This window comes from Anas acuta, chromosome W (genome assembly GCF_963932015.1).
Source record: "Anas acuta chromosome W, bAnaAcu1.1, whole genome shotgun sequence".
Lineage (NCBI taxonomy): Eukaryota > Metazoa > Chordata > Aves > Anseriformes > Anatidae > Anas > Anas acuta.
In genome coordinates, this window is record NC_089016.1 from 18,744,713 (window position 1) to 18,760,968 (window position 16,256).

Below are 16,256 nucleotides of genomic sequence, written 5' to 3' on the forward strand. Positions count from 1 at the left end.
AATATTGTTACCAGTAGCTGGCTTCAAGGACAAGGTCTATGTGACTGCTAATCACAAGGGGTTGTTTTCTTGCAGGTGGGGTTGTTTTCTTATAGTTGTTTGTCTGAGTGCTTTTGACCAATAACCTTGTGTGAAACACTGTCCACCCCTGTTAAGTTCTCTATAAAAGTTAGGCTATTGGGGCAATAAAATGGAGCATGATCTGACTCTACTGGTGTCTGTCGTGCTTTCGGCCGTGCTTCCTGCAACATATGGCGCCCGAACAGGCTGAGACCTGAACAGGCTGAGGCCGGGACATGGGAGCGGCGCCGGGACATGGGAGCGGCGCCGGGACATCGGAACGGCACCGTGAGATCCAAGGCCCACGGCAAGCCGACCACCTCACAGAGAGAAGCATTGAAACACCCTACTAACTGACCTGGGCAACGGCCTCGGGGTGAGAAACGGGACTCGGAATCGCGGTGGGACGCAGGAAACGGAATCGCGGTGAGACGCGGAAAAGGGAATCGCGGTAAGACGCGGAAAAGGGAATCGCGGTAAGACGCGGAAAAGGGAATCGCGGTGGGACGCGGAATCGCGGTGGGACGTGGAAAAAGGAATCGCGGTGGGACGCGGAAAAGGGAATTGCGGTGGGACGCGGAAAAAGGAATCGCGGTGGGACGCGGAAAAGGGAATCGCGGTAAGACGCGGAAAAGGGAATCGCGGTGGGACGCGGAAAAGGGAATCGCGGTGGGACGCGGAATCGCGGTGAGACGCGGATAAATGAATCGCGGAGAGACGCGGGAAATTTGAAGTAATTGCATGAAGTTGAAGTAATCGCGGTGCGATGCGGGACATCCGAGATCGAGTTGCTACGGGAGACCAGAGGCGTCAGCGGACAACGGCAGCCCACCCTCACCGTGTGGCGAGTCGGCACAGAGCAGAGGGGCGGACATCAGGACGCTGCAGCCTGTCTGACGTAACCATGGAGGCAGCAGCAGCGGCTGTGCTGCTTCTCTCTGGCATTCTTTTTTAAGAGGTTTATCTTGCAATGCAAAAGACTATTCGTCCCCAGATCGGTGTTATAACTTGGTTTCTGGATAACATTCCGTGGGGTTGCCTCATTCTACGGACTATTAATGACGATTTAGCTCTGTTGCAGGGCAGGAGTGCAGAGACGCAGATTACACTGCCAAATGACCACTGGCAGGCTCGCTCACAAACAGCTTCTAGAATTGCAGCTGGCACTGCCTGCAGCCGTATAGCAGACGTTACACTCTCTTTCCTAACTAGTAATCATGTGTCTTATCCATTTGTGGTGAATGGTCAGTGGCAAAAAGAAAAGGGGGAGAGTAAGGGGTGGCAAAGACAGAAACGGTACCAGGAGGATGCCACTGACACTGACAGCACGGGTAATAGGAGTAGTATAAGTGACACAGGTGCGGGGCGGCGGCGGGCGCTGCCGCGCTGCGAGGCACTCTGCCTGCTGCTCGCCCTCACCTGCCTGTGCACTGCTGCCGACAGTGCTAGAGCAAAATGTGAAGACTGCTCAGATGGCAGTGATGAGAGTGCTTGTGTGAAGAAGACGTGTGCTGAATCTGACTTTGTGTGCAACAGTGGTCAGTGTGTGCCAAATAGATGGCCGTGTGATGGGGATCCGGACTGTGAAAATGGGTCTGATGAGAGTGCTGAGCTGTGTCATATGAGAACATGTCGGGTAAATGAAATTAGCTGTGGTCCTCAGTCAGTCCAGTGTATCCCAGTGTCCTGGAAATGTGATGGTGAAAAGGACTGTGACAGTGCAGAAGATGAAGAGAATTGTGGCATTGTGACATGTAGTGCAGCAGAATTCACATGCAGTAGTGGGCAATGTATTTCCAAAAGCTTTGTCTGCAATGGTCAAGATGACTGCAGTGATGGTAGCAATGAGCTGGAGTGTGCACCTCCTACCTGTGGTGTTCATGAGTTTCAGTGCAAGAATTCTACCGGCATCCCTATCAGCTGGGTGTGTGATGATGATGCTGACTGCTCCGACCACTCGGATGAATCTTTGGAGCAGTGTGGCCGCCAGCCTGCACCTCCAGTGAAGTGTTCTGCGAGAGAGGTGCAGTGCGGCTCAGGTGAATGTATCCACAAGAAGTGGCGATGTGACAGAGATCCTGATTGCAAGGATGGAAGTGATGAAATTAACTGCCCTTCTCGGACCTGCAGGCCAGACCAGTTAAGATGTGTAGATGGGAACTGTGTCCATGGAAGTAGGCAGTGCAGTGGTGTGAGAGACTGTCTGGATGGCACTGATGAAGCAAACTGTAACAATGTTATTCAGTGCTCTGGACCTGGCAAATTCAAGTGCAGAAGTGGAGAATGCATAGATATCAATAAAGTGTGTAACCAGCAGAGAGACTGCAAGGACTGGGGTGATGAGCCCCTGAAGGAATGCAACATAAATGAATGTGACTGTCCAGCTGGGTTTGACTTTGTAGAAAAGAGAAACTGTGGAATTGATGAATGTCAAAACCCTGGTATCTGTAGTCAAATCTGTATCAACCTGAAAGGTGGCTACAAATGTGAAGGTAGCCGTGGCTATCAGATGAATCCTGCTACAGGAACTGGGAAAGGGCCATACCGGTACAAAAACACAAATAACACCTGTGATTACAATGACGCTGCTAAGCAGGGTTTAGGGGTTCATAGCATGGAGACAAGGGGTAACAACTACAGTGTTTGGAACAATTGTACAGCTTTGGCCTTGCCTCCTGATGTGCTTCTGATTTGTGGGGATGGGGCCTGGCATGGTATCCCTGCAAATGCTGTCAGATGTCCATGTTACTTAGATAAACTCATTGTATTTGCTCCTAGCTTGCTACAGTTGCGTGAGATCACCAGACATAAATGGGCATTGCTTGCATCGGATTGCAATGATAATGTTGAATTGTGTGGGGTTGCAGCTAGAGCGGCATTAGCAATTTCAGTGCCTGGAGTGGCATCTGCGGCCGCACGTAACAACTTAGAAAAATTGGAATGCTGGGCCGAGAGGCAAGCCTATGCCACGACAGAGATACTTGAGGAGATGTTACCAGATCAAAATAGTCTGCGACATCTGCTTTTACAGGATCAAGCTGCTATTGACATCTTGCTTTTGGCTCAAAGGAATGGGTGTGAGGACTTTAAGGGAATGTACTGTTTAAACCTTTCTGATCATAATGAGTCAATTCACAAATCCATTACTTTCCTGAAAGAGCACATTAGAAAGATTCAATATGGTATCAATCCTTTCAATCAATGGTTCACTGACTTGTTTGAAACAAGGTGTAGATGGTTGCTGGGTTTAGTCACAAGGGGATTAAGGATTTGGTTTATGGTAATCATCGTTGTGTGTTGTAAGTATAGCTAAAGAGTTGCTTGTAAAACTGCTGTGTTGGGCTTGGTTTGCTCAAAAGAAGAAGGGGGAATTGTTGAGGGATTTCTTGAAACAGCAAAAATCCCATGGCTTGCTGTAGCTGAGCAAACCAAGCTACCAGGGCAACTATGAGAAGTTCCCATGACAGTGTTCCCACATTGCCCAATTGAGGAAGTCAGGAAAATATTGTTACCAGTAGCTGGCTTCAAGGACAAGGTCTATGTGACTGCTAATCACAAGGGGTTGTTTTCTTGCAGGTGGGGTTGTTTTCTTATAGTTGTTTGTCTGAGTGCTTTTGACCAATAACCTTGTGTGAAACACTGTCCACCCCTGTTAAGTTCTCTATAAAAGTTAGGCTATTGGGGCAATAAAATGGAGCGTGATCTGACTCTACTGGTGTCTGTCGTGCTTTCGGCCGTGCTTCCTGCAACACCTCTCTGTGAAGAACCCCCTCCTGATGTCAAGCCTAAACTTCCCCTGCCTCAGCTTAACCCCGTTCCCGCGGGTCCTGTCGCTGGTGTTAATGGAGAAAAGGTCTCCTGCCTCTCGACACCCCCTTACGAGGAAGTTGTAGACTGCGATGAGGTCTCCCCTCAGCCTCCTCTTCTCCAGGCTGAACAGGCCCAATGCCCTCAGCCGTTCCTCGTACGTCTTCCCCTCCAGGCCTTTCACCATCTTCGTAGCCCTCCTCTGGACACTCTCCAACAGTTTTATGTCCTTTTTATACTGTGGTGCCCAGAACTGCACACAGTACTCGAGGTGGGGCCGCACCAGCGCAGAGTAGAGCGGGACAATCACCTCCCTTGACCCACTAGCGATGCCGTGCTTGATGCACCCCAGGACACGGTTGGCCCTCCTGGCTGCCAGGGCACACTGCTGGCTCATATTCAACTTGCTGTCTACCACGACCCCCAGATCCCTCTCTTCTAGGCTGCTCTCCAGCGTCTCATCGCCCAGTCTGTACGTGCAGCCAGGGTTGTCCCGTCCCAGGTGCAGGACCCGGCACTTGCTCTTATTGAACTTCATGCAGTTGGTGATCGCCCATCTCTCCAACCTATCCAGATCCCTCTGCAAGGCCTTTCCACCCTCATTCAAGTCCACAACTCCTCCAAGTTTGGTGTCATCAGCAAACTTGCTCAAAATACCTTCTATTTCTACATCCAGATCGTTTATAAAAATATTGAAAAGTACCGGCCCTAAAATGGAGCCTTGAGGGACCCCACTGGTGACCGCCCGCCAGCCTGACGCAGTCCCATTTACCATAACCCTTTGGGCCCTGCCCGTTAGCCGATTGCTCACCCATCGTATGATGTTTTTATTTAGCTGTATGGTGGACATTTTGTCCAGTAGGATCCTATTGGAAACCGTGTCAAAAGCCTTGCTGAAGTCCAAAAAAATCACATCAGCTGGTTTCCCTTGGTCCACCATACGGGTGATCTTATCATAAAATGAAATTAGGTTAGTTAGGCAGGATCTACCCTTCACAAACCCATGCTGGCTGGGACCAATGACTGCTTTGTCCCCTAGGTGCGCCTCAATAAGTTTGAGAACCATCTTCTCCATGATTTTACCAGGCACTGACGTGAGACTGACAGGCCTGTAATTGCTAGGGTCTTCTTTCTTACCCTTCTTGAAAATCGGCACAACATTTGCCAGCTTCCAGTCTACCAGGACCTCTCCAGATTCCCAGGATCGTTGAAAAATAATTGAGAGAGGTGTCCTGGTTTCAGTTAGAACAGAATTAATTTTCTTCCTAGTAGCTGGTGGAATGCTGTGTTTTGGCTTAGGATGAGAAGAGTGCTGATAACACCCCAATGCTTTAATTGTTGCAGAGCAGTGCTTATACTAAGCCAAGGACATCTCAGCCTTTTGCTCTGTCCTGCCAACGGGCAGGCTGGGGGTGCAGTAAGAGCTGGGAGGGGACAGACCCAGGACAGGTGACCCAAACTAGCCAAAGGGGTATTCCATACCATCTGACGTCATGCTAAACAATATATAGGGGTGGCTAGCCGGGGGGAGGGGGCCGGACTGCTCGGGGTTAGGCTGGGCATCGGTCATCGAGTGGTGAGCAATTGCATTGTGCATCACTTGTTTGTACATACTATTATTACTTTCATATTATCACTATTGTATCATTATTATTGTTATTATTATTTTTGTTATTATTATTTTCCTGTCTTATTAAACTGTCTTTATCTCAACTCACGGGCTTCACTTTCCATTTCTCTCCCCCGTCCCAGAGAGGGAGGGGGGAGGGTGAGCGAACGGCTGCGTGGTGTTTAGCTGCCGGCCGGGTTAAACCACGACAGAGGTTCCACGATGACATCCGCCAGCTCTTTCAGCACCCGGGGATGAATCCCATCCGGACCCATGGACTTGTAGGGATCCAGGTGGAGTAGCAAATCCTGCACACGTTCAGGGTCGGTTGGGAGTTTGTCATCTCCACCGTCACGGTCCTCCAGCTCAGGGCACCCTGGGTCCCGAAGCCCATCATCGGCATTGAAGACAGAGGCAAAGAAGGCGTTAAGCGTCTCTGCTTTGCCTATGTCACTGTCTGTGAGGAGACCTTCCCTATCAAGGAGCGGCCCTATGTATTCTTTAGTTCTCCTTTTTCCATTCACATATCTAAAAAAACCCTTTTTATTTTCTCTCACAGACACACAGGTGAATGTCTGAATGGACCCCCAGATGGTTAATACGTTTTTGGTGAATGTCCGAACGGACCCCCAGACTGTTAATGCGTTTTTGGTGAATGTCTGACTAGAACCCCAGGCGGTTAATGTGTTTTTGGTGAATGTCCGACTGGTTCAGTACTCTGAATCCAACTGGGCCCGTAACGGTTAATCAGCTACACCCCTTTAACGCGACAGAGTTGAGATAAAGACAGTTTATTAAGACAGGAAAATAATAATAATAACAATAATAATGACAAGAATGATGATAATAGTACTACTACTAATAATGTGTACGAAACAAGTGATACACAATTGCTCACCACCCGCTGACTGATGCCCAGCCTAACCTGAGCAGTCCGGCCCTCCTCCCCCAGCTAGCCACCCCTATATATTGTTTAGTGTCCTGGTTTCAGTTAGGACAGAGTTAATTTTCTTCCTAGTAGCTGGTAGAATGCTATGTTTTGGTTTAGGATGAGAAGAGTGCTGATAACACGCTGATGTTTTAATTGTTGCAGAGCAGTGCTTACACCAAGCCAAGGACTTTTCAGCTTCTCGATCTGTCCTGCCAACAGGCAGGCTGGGGGTGCAGCAAGAGCTGGGAGGGGACAGACCCAGGACAGCTGACCCAAACTGGCCAAAGGGGTATTCCATCCCATCTGACGTCGTGCTAAACAAAATATAGGGGTGGCTAGCTAAGGGAAGGAGGGCTGGACTGCTTGGGGCTTGGCTGGGCATCGGTCAGCAGGTGGTGAGCAATTGCATTGTGCATCACTTGTTTCGTACACATTTTTATTATTAGTACTATTATCATCATTATGGTTATTATTATTGTTGTTATTATTTTCCTGTCTTAATAAACTGTCTTTATCTCAACTCACAGGCTTCACTTTCCATTTCTCTCCCCCGTCCTAGAGAGGGAGGGGGGAGAGTGAGCGAACGGCTGCGTGGTGTTTAGCTGCTGACCGGGTTAAACCACAACATTTAGCATGATGTCAGATGGTATGGAATACCCCTTTGGCCAGTTTGGGTCAGCTGTCCTGGGTCTGTCCCCTCCCAGGTCTTGCTGCACCCCCAGCCTGCCCGCTGGCAGGACAGAGCGAGAAGCTGAAAAGTCCTTGGCTTGGTGTAAGCACTGCTCTGCAACAATTAAAACATCAGCGTGTTATCAGCACTCTTCTCATCCTAAGCCAAAACACAGCATTCTACCAGCTACTAGGAAGAAAATTAACTCTGTCCTAACTGAAACCAGGACACTCTGTCAAATACTACATGCCGCACCTTTAACACCTTCAACAACCCTTTTAACACTTCCTTTATCTTTCACCAACCTGTACTTTTCTAATGCCAACACCAAAGGTCAGTCATGGGCCAACTTAATTCCATTCCTTTTCCCTCCAATATGCTGAAACAACATATCAGTATACTACATTTCATCCTATTTTCCTTCTCTCCTCAAAAACAACATTAATTGTAAGATAGCGTTATAGTCGATTGCTCCATAAAGTGGCCATTTAGTTTATATAGAGGCCACCATTGATTGTAATACTTAAATTAAATATACGAGTGGCGGGCGATTCCGTTAGTCCCAACCAGGCTGTGATTTAAAGATCAAATCCGAAATTTCCTTAAGTGGTATATTCTTTATTGCAGCGCTGGATGCACGGGGGATCCTTCCGCCTATCATGCATGTTCGAAGTGACAAACTATCTCATATTTATACAGCGAAACCATGAATATTCAATTAGCACCTATACATAATCATTACATAACCCCGCCTACCCTCGGTTCGTATGCTAATTAGCTTATCAGTCCTTGCGCTTGCGCAAAGCCTTCCAAGAATTGTGGGCCGGGGTCTCCAGGATGTGGGCAGTGGTCTTTGGGAGGAAGGCCGTAGGTCTTCCTCGTAATGCACTTCCTTAATCAGTTGTTTTCCAAGCTGTAAAAATGCTGAGTTGGCTTTCGGTTTAACTGAGGGTCGGCAGATAACAGGATGTTTCAGCTAACAAGACATAACAGACCGTTGACTCAAGTTATCTCAAGTCTCAGCCTGACTGAGTGTTAACGGATAATGGGATGTTTTCAAATAACAAAATGCTTAAACGTAACAGAAGGTCTACAGATAACAAGATGTTTACTTTGTCCTTGCTAACTTTTAATCACAAGTTTTATTCTATCCTAAAGTGAGTTTATACAATATCAAACCACACGCTTTTATTTTATCCTAAAGTGAGTTTATACTATATCAGCTGAAGCATACTTGCTCTCTTCCGGATCCATGGGTATTCTACTATTAACATGAATGTTCAACTCCTGACAGGCCCAGTCCTCCGTGGACCCAAATATTGGCCAAAATACATGGGGTCTTAAGGGTTCTTTTGGTCATTCTATCATACAATACTGGACCATTTTTAATTTACTCTTTCATTTTCTGGGGCCCCTATTGTTCCAATTTCTAATCATTATTCCTAATGGACTTTCTGGTGGTATATCTGGTAATTTGCTCCCTTTCTTCTGGTCCCTAGTCTTTGATTTTGTCTGACCCATCTAGGAATTTTACTATGGCAATTCCCACAGTCCTTGGTTACCTTAGTAAGAGTGTCTTGCAGGGGGTTTAGGACCTATCACCCACCCACGAATCCTATAGGAATCACTTTGTTCCTTCACCGGCCAAGTCCCTCATGGGAAACTGGAACTGCGGTTAGAGCATAAAAACCAGACACCTGATGTAACCTGTGTGCATCTTGGTGGAGCAGAGACTCCCGGCGCACCCAGTGCTGTTTGCTTACCTCTATTCGTTTAATAAATTATAAACTTTGATTGGAATCCTATTTGGGACTCAGTCATTTATTGCATGCTGGTTTTGGTGATGGTGGGATTCGGAATGCGAGGAGGAGGGGTTTTCTTGTTAATGACACTGCTAATTTATTTCTAGGAGGAAAAAGAAGAATAGTGAGGAATCCCAGATATTAGAGTCTGATGACACTTCTGTGACAGGAGGGAGGAAGACATCTTCTCAAACCAGTAAAGTGCAAGTGGAACAACCCAGAGAATTTACAGAAATTCAGCTCAGCAATGAAGTAGAGGATGGAAAACTTGTAACTGACGCATGTGAAGTCCCCCATGGGAATTTAACTTCAGCAAATGAAGGGTCTTCAAGAGTGACTCTATAGCCTTCAACAGATGGAGAGGAGAGCAAAGCAGGCCCCTCACATAAAGAATGTGGAGGGAATGTTGAGAAAAGTGAAGAAAGCAAGCTGGAAAAACCTCCTGGCCCCATGGAGGTAGTTGCTATCAGAACACTCTGACCTGCTGGGTAGTACCTCTCATCCCAGTGCAGCTGGTTCTCGGGCAGTAGTGGGCATTGCACGGGACAAAGGAACTGAAAATGTGCAGGATGTTAAAAATCATCTTGTACGTTTCTCAGAGAAGCTTCCTCTTAGTACCTCACGGCTCTGTGAGAAACCCAAGATGCATGTTCAGTGTTTGGGGCTGAAATCAGTTTATCCAGACCTGTCGGCTGAGCTCTCCTATGAGAGGCCAACTGTCATGGCTGTTAAACTGCTGTTGCACAATGAGAGATTGTATCCTGAGCTCCCGACTGAGCATGAGCTGGTGCCATTTACTAGAGAGCAGCTGAAGATCTTTGAGCCATGTTTATGGCTGAAGAATGTTGACTCCTACGTGGAGGAATTTCAAAGTGTTGCTCATTGGGACAGGCATGAGTTTTATGAGTTGCTCCTGAACTACATGTGCTGCAGGAAGCAGCTGCTGCTGGCTTAGGCGGAGCTGCAGGCTATGATGACAGACTGCCAAAACACGAAGGGGAGATTATGGACCTTTAAATAAGAAAAGAAAACCGTGCAGGTGCTGTCACTGAAGCTACTATTGAGGCAGAACTATTTCAATGAGGACAGAGTTAATTTCAGTTAGGACAGAGTTAATTTTCTTCCTAGTAGCTGGTAGAATGCTATGTTTTGGTTTAGGATGAGAAGAGTGCTGATAACACGCTGATGTTTTAATTGTTGCAGAGCAGTGCTTACACCAAGCCAAGGACTTTTCAGCTTCTCGCTCTGTCCAGCCAACGGGCAGGCTGGGGGTGCAGCAAGAGCTGGGAGGGGACAGATCAAGGACAGGTGACCCAAACTAGCCAAAGGGGTATTCCATACCATCTGACGTCGTGCTAAACAAAATATAGGGGTGGCCAGCCGGGGGAGGAGGGCTGGACTGCTTGGGGTTTGGCTGGGCATCGGTCAGCGGGTGGTGAGTGTTAGGAATGTTATAACAATTCCTGTCCATAAAGAACAGTCCTGTCTGCCTCTGGGTCCTGCACTGGCAATTTAATTCTTGAACCACAGATGCAGTGTGTCCCAGTCTCCCCCTCATTCTAGTCAATTTATCAAGTCTTCATAAAATACTCCCCAAATTTATGAACCTGTTTGCTTTTGTTATTCCAAACTTCTATTTCTAACAGTTACAGCCTTTTTTTTGTCTTCTTTGAGATTAACTTAACACTGCTATAGGTGTGACTGTCCCTGTGAATGGCTGGTGAGGAATGTTTTAATAAGAAAGCTCTTTGTGTTTGTATGAAGTCTTTGATGACTGGGGGTTTCAGAACAACTGATAACAACTAGTGACTGTTATGGGATACTATGCAGGCCTCTGATATCTGGCCAGGTGGCCAAGAGATTAAGAAGAAGAAAAAAAGAAGCTGAAGGACGGCTAGGAGAAAAGACCTGCAGGGGATGCTGTGTAAACTTGACACGGTGCCAAGGAGTACAAAGGGGAAGGACAAGAAAAAAAACTTGGAGAGGAAGAGTACGAGCCTTCAGCATGAAAGACCCCTAGAGACCCCCAGAGGGACCACCGGAGACTGATGCGCATGCTCCAGTAGGAGGGACTGGACCCCAGAAGCTAATTATAATAACCTATTTTTTTAGCAGTAGTAATGAATATGTATTAGTCTAGGAGCATAAAACTCAGCTACTTGATGTAACTGACGAAGACAAGAGTTGTAAGTGTTTGCGGATACCGTTTGGTTGGGATCTGGACGAAGACGACGGAGTCGTAAGTGTTTCCGGATACCGTTCGGTTGGGTAAAGGTGCGGTTGCCAGTGTTTGTGTGTGAGAGTGTAACTGAGACTTCTAAAGTCAGCGTGGAGGTCTTTTTGTTTTCTCACCGGTTCTAATCTCCTGTGGGGGGGCTTGGCCGGTGAAGGGAGTGATTCTATAGAAGTGGTTCCTATAGAATTCAGGGATACGTGGGTGGGTGATAGGTCCTAAACCCCCTGCAAGACACTCTCACTGGGGGCAACCAAGGGCTGTGGGAATTGCCACAAGTAAAATTACCAGATGGGTCAGATAAAATCGAAGACCAAGGACCAGGAAGGGAGCAAATTACCAGATATACCACCAGAAAGTCCATTATGAATAATGATTAGAAATTGGAACAATAGGGGCCCCAGAAAATGAAACAGTAAATTAAAAATGATCCAGTATTATATGATAGAATGACCTAAAGAACCCTTAAGACCCCATGTATATTGATCCACGGAGGACGGGGTCTGTCAGGCTTTGAACATTAATAGTAGAATACCTGTGGATCCGGAAAAGAGCAAGCTGAAACATTGGAATTAGAAATTAGAGAGCAATTGATTAAGAATGAATATGTGCTACATTTGTGCCTGTGCTGCACTTATACCACCAGATAACAGGAGCCTCTCGGACCCTGAGAACCAGATCAAAAACAACCTCATGGTTCGGACTTTAATCAAGGGGTCTGAGATAAGGAGGACTGTTCACAAAGGGACAGGTTATGCATATGTATAGGAATGTTCATGTATATGTAACTCTTTACTAAAGCAAGTTGCCACGTTAGGTGTACACGACTTTGGTGGGACTACCCGCCCCGTGCTGCACGGAACTGAGTAAACATACCTACTTTACAATCTTACTGATTGTGGAGTCAGCTTTCTGTGAGTCATTGTCCTGGTTTCAGTTAGAATTAATTTTCTTCCTAGTAGCTGGTGGAATGCTGTGTTTTGGCTTAGGATGAGAAGAGTGCTGATAACACCCCGATGCTTTAATTGTTGCAGAGCAGTGCTTATACTAAGCCAAGGACATCTCAGCCTTTTGCTCTGCCCTGCCAACGGGCAGGCTGGGGGTGCAGTAAGAGCTGGGAGGGGACAGACCCGGGACAGGTGACCCAAACTAGCCAAAGGGGTATTCCATACCATCTGACGTCATGCTAAACAATATATAGGGGTGGCTAGCCGGGGGGAGGGGGCCGGACTGCTCGGGGTTAGGCTGGGCATCGGTCAGCGAGTGGTGAGCAATTGCATTGTGCATCACTTGTTTGTACATATTAATATTATTTCCCTATTATCACCATATTATTATTATTGTTATTATTGTTATTATTATTTTTGTTATTATTATTTTCCTGTCTTATTAAACTGTCTTTATCTCAACTCACGGGCTTCACTTTCCATTTCTCTCCCCCGTCCCAGAGAGGGAGGGGGGAGGGTGAGCGAACGGCTGTGTGTTGTTTAGCTGCCGGCCGGGTTAAACCACGACAGTCTTTTTGGCGCCCAACGTGGGGCTCGAAAGGTTGAGATAACGACAGATCTGACCAGAGTGTGTTAAACTAAAATTGGTGTAAGGATTAGACCTGCTTAATAGTCACTTGTCATGATGCTGATTGTTTTAATCTCAACTCTGCTGCGCCTGTTTTCCAAATTGAGTATTATAGTACATTATTTTCCGTATTTGCTCTCTGTAGTGTTGTTTATCCTCTCCGGGCCCTGGTTTCAGATCATTATGGTACTGAGTGTTATAGCAATGGCTTATGAGACGATAAGATATCTGGTCATGACTCTAACTTGGTATTTGTACTCAGTAACATCGTGGACTCTGTACTTTGGAAACTGTATCTTGGGAACTATTAGCAATTATACCTATTGTTTTTCTCCATTAGAGAGTCAATCTGTGGAGGGGAAAGGGGAAGATATTTTTTCTTACTTGATTACTCTCCCTTTCTCCTTCACCACCCCTGTATCCTCCTGGATCACTCTGCCTTCCTCCTTCACCACCCTCTTATCCCCTGAGCTTGTCAAAATAGCTCTCCAAGATATTGAATATTCTTGGGATACTCAGACCACCATAGTCTTGTTGTTCTGCCTCCTGAATGCACTTCAGGTTCTGCTTAAAGTTAAACAACTACTTAGGAAGCTCATCCGGAGATCTGCCCGGAGGCAGTATAGTTGTGGGTGGCAGGGAGTATGGGTGGATATGGGCAGGCATCTAGAGCAGTTGGCACCCCCAGTGTGTTGGAAATTCACCCCTGAACAATGGCAAGATGGACGTCGTCAAATCCCAATAGATGTGATCAACAAAATAACAGCTATGTCTCCACCAACTAACAAAAAAGAAACACAGACTTTCCGAGGTGTCGTGGGGTTTTGGAGAATGCACATCCCAAATTACAGTCTGATTGTAAACCCGCTCTACCAAGTAACCCGTAAGAAGAATGAGTTTGAATGGGGCCCTGAACAACGACAAGCCTTTGAACAAATCAAGCAGGAAATAGTCCATGCAGTAGCTCTTGGGCCAGTTCGAACAGGACCAGATGTAAAGAATGTGCTCTACACTGCAGCCGGGGAGAACGGCCCCACCTGGAGCCTCTGGCAGAAAGAACCTGGGGAAACTCGAGGTCGGCCCCTGGGGTTTTGGAGTCGTGGATACAGAGGATCTGAGGCCCGCTATACTCCAACTGAAAAGGAGATATTGGCAGCATATGAAGGAGTTTGATCTGCTTCGGAGGTGGTCGGTACTGAAGCGCAGCTCCTCCTAGCACCCCGATTGCCGGTACTAGGCTGGATGTTCAAGGGAAGGGTCCCCTCTACGCATCATGCAACTGATGCTACATGGAGCAAGTGGGTTGCACTGATTACTCAGCGGGCTCGAATAGGAAACCCCAGTCGCCCAGGAATCTTGGAAGTGATCATGGACTGGCCAGAAGGCAAATACTTTGGGATATCATCAGAGGAGGAGGTGGGTCGTGCTGAAGAAGCCCCACTGTACAACCAGTTACCAGAGAATGAAAAGAAATATGCCCTGTTCACTGATGGGTCCTGTCGTATTGTGGGGAAGCATCGGAGATGGAAGGCTGCTGTATGGAGTCCTACGCAACGAGTTGCAGAAGCTGCTGAGGGAGAAGGTGAATCGAGTCAGTTTGCAGAAGTGAAAGCCATTCAGCTGGCTTTAGACATTGCTGAACGAGAAAAATGGCCAGTTCTCTATCTCTACACCGATTCATGGATGGTAGCAAATGCCCTGTGGGGGTGGTTACAGCAATGGAAGCAGAACAACTGGCAGTGCAGGTGCAAACCCATCTGGGCTGCTGCATTGTGGCAAGATATTGTTGCCCAGGTAGAGAACCTGGTTGTAAAGGTATGCCACGTAGATGCTCATGTGCCCAAGAATCGGGCTACTGAAGAACATCAAAACAACCAGCAGGTGAATCAGGCTGCTAAGATTGAAGTAGCTCAGGTGGACCTGGATTGGCAGCATAAAGGTGAATTATTTATAGCCCGATGGGCCCATGACACCTCAGGCCATCAAGGTAGAGATGCAACATACAGATGGGCTCGTGATCGAGGGGTGGACTTGACCATGGACGCTATAGCACAGGTTATTCATGACTGTGAAACATGTGCTGCAATCAAGCAAGCCAAACGGTCAAAGCCTCTTTGGTATGGAGGACGATGGCTGAAATATAAATATGGAGAGGCCTGGCAGAATGATTACATCACACTCCGTCAAACTCGCAATGGCAAGCGCCACGTACTTACAATGGTGGAAGCAACCACCGGATGGCTGGAAACATATCCTGTGCCTCATGCCACCACCCGGAACACTATCCTGGGCCTTGAAAAGCAAGTCCTATGGCGACATGGCACCCCAGAAAGAATAGAATCAGACAATGGGACTCACTTCTGAAACAACCTTATAGACACTTGGGCCAAAGAACATGGTATTGAATGGGTGTATCACATCCCCTATCATGCACCAGCCTCTGGGAAAGTTGAACGATACAATGGCCTGTTAAAGACTACCTTGAAAGCAATGGGCGCTGGGACGTTCAAAAACTGGGATACGCATTTGGCAAAGGCCACCTGGTTAGTCAATACTAGGGGATCTACCAACCGAGCTGGACCTGCCCAATCAAACCTGTTACGTGCTGTAGATGGGGATAAAGTTCCTGTAGTGCATGTAAGAAATATGCTGGGTAAAACAGTCTGGGCTACTCCTGCCTCAGGAAAAGGCAAACCTATTCGTGGAATTGTTTTCGCTCAGGGACCTGGATACACTTGGTGGGTGATGCAAAAGAACGGAGCGGTCCGGTGTGTACCTCAAGGAGATTTAATACTGGGTGAGAATAGCCCATGAACTGAATTGTACCATGTTAATTAGTATATTACACTGTATGTTATCACTACCATGATTACTATAGGTGACTAATTAGAATGTATGGAAAAGAGTGTAACCTGAGCATGACATAAATGGTATGGAATAAGGGGTGGATAGATGTCCTGGTTTCAGTTAGAATTAATTTTCTTCCTAGTAGCTGGTGGAATGCTGTGTTTTGGCTTAGGATGAGAAGAGTGCTGATAACACCCCGATGCTTTAATTGTTGCAGAGCAGTGCTTATACTAAGCCAAGGACATCTCAGCCTTTTGCTCTGCCCTGCCAACGGGCAGGCTGGGGGTGCAGTAAGAGCTGGGAGGGGACAGACCCGGGACAGGTGACCCAAACTAGCCAAAGGGGTATTCCATACCATCTGACGTCATGCTAAACAATATATAGGGGTGGCTAGCCGGGGGGAGGGGGCCGGACTGCTCGGGGTTAGGCTGGGCATTGGTCAGCGAGTGGTGAGCAATTGCATTGTGCATCACTTGTTTGTACATACTATTATTACTTTCCTATTATCACCATTGTATCATTATTATTATTATTGTTATTATTATTTTTGTTATTATTATTTTCCTGTCTTATTAAACTGTCTTTATCTCAACTCACGGGCTTCACTTTCCATTTCTCTCCCCCGTCCCAGAGAGGGAGGGGGGAGGGTGAGCGAACGGCTGCGTGGTGTTTAGCTGCCGGCCGGGTCAAACCACGACAGTCCTTTTTGGCGCCCAACGTGG

The 16,256-nt window shown here is 47.1% G+C and overlaps 2 protein-coding genes and 1 pseudogene across 2 annotated transcripts in view; 2 read left to right on the top strand and 1 right to left on the bottom strand.

Annotated features, from left to right (window-relative positions):
- The window catches only part of LOC137847016 (uncharacterized), a 257,368-nt gene that overhangs the window by 101,659 nt on the left and 139,453 nt on the right, over positions 1–16,256 (bottom strand). The gene's annotated exons all lie outside the window — the stretch shown is intronic.
- The window catches only part of LOC137847037 (uncharacterized), a 222,527-nt gene that overhangs the window by 33,638 nt on the left and 172,633 nt on the right, over positions 1–16,256 (top strand). The window lies entirely within an intron of this gene.
- LOC137847249 (very low-density lipoprotein receptor pseudogene) lies at positions 749–3,805 on the top strand (annotated as a pseudogene).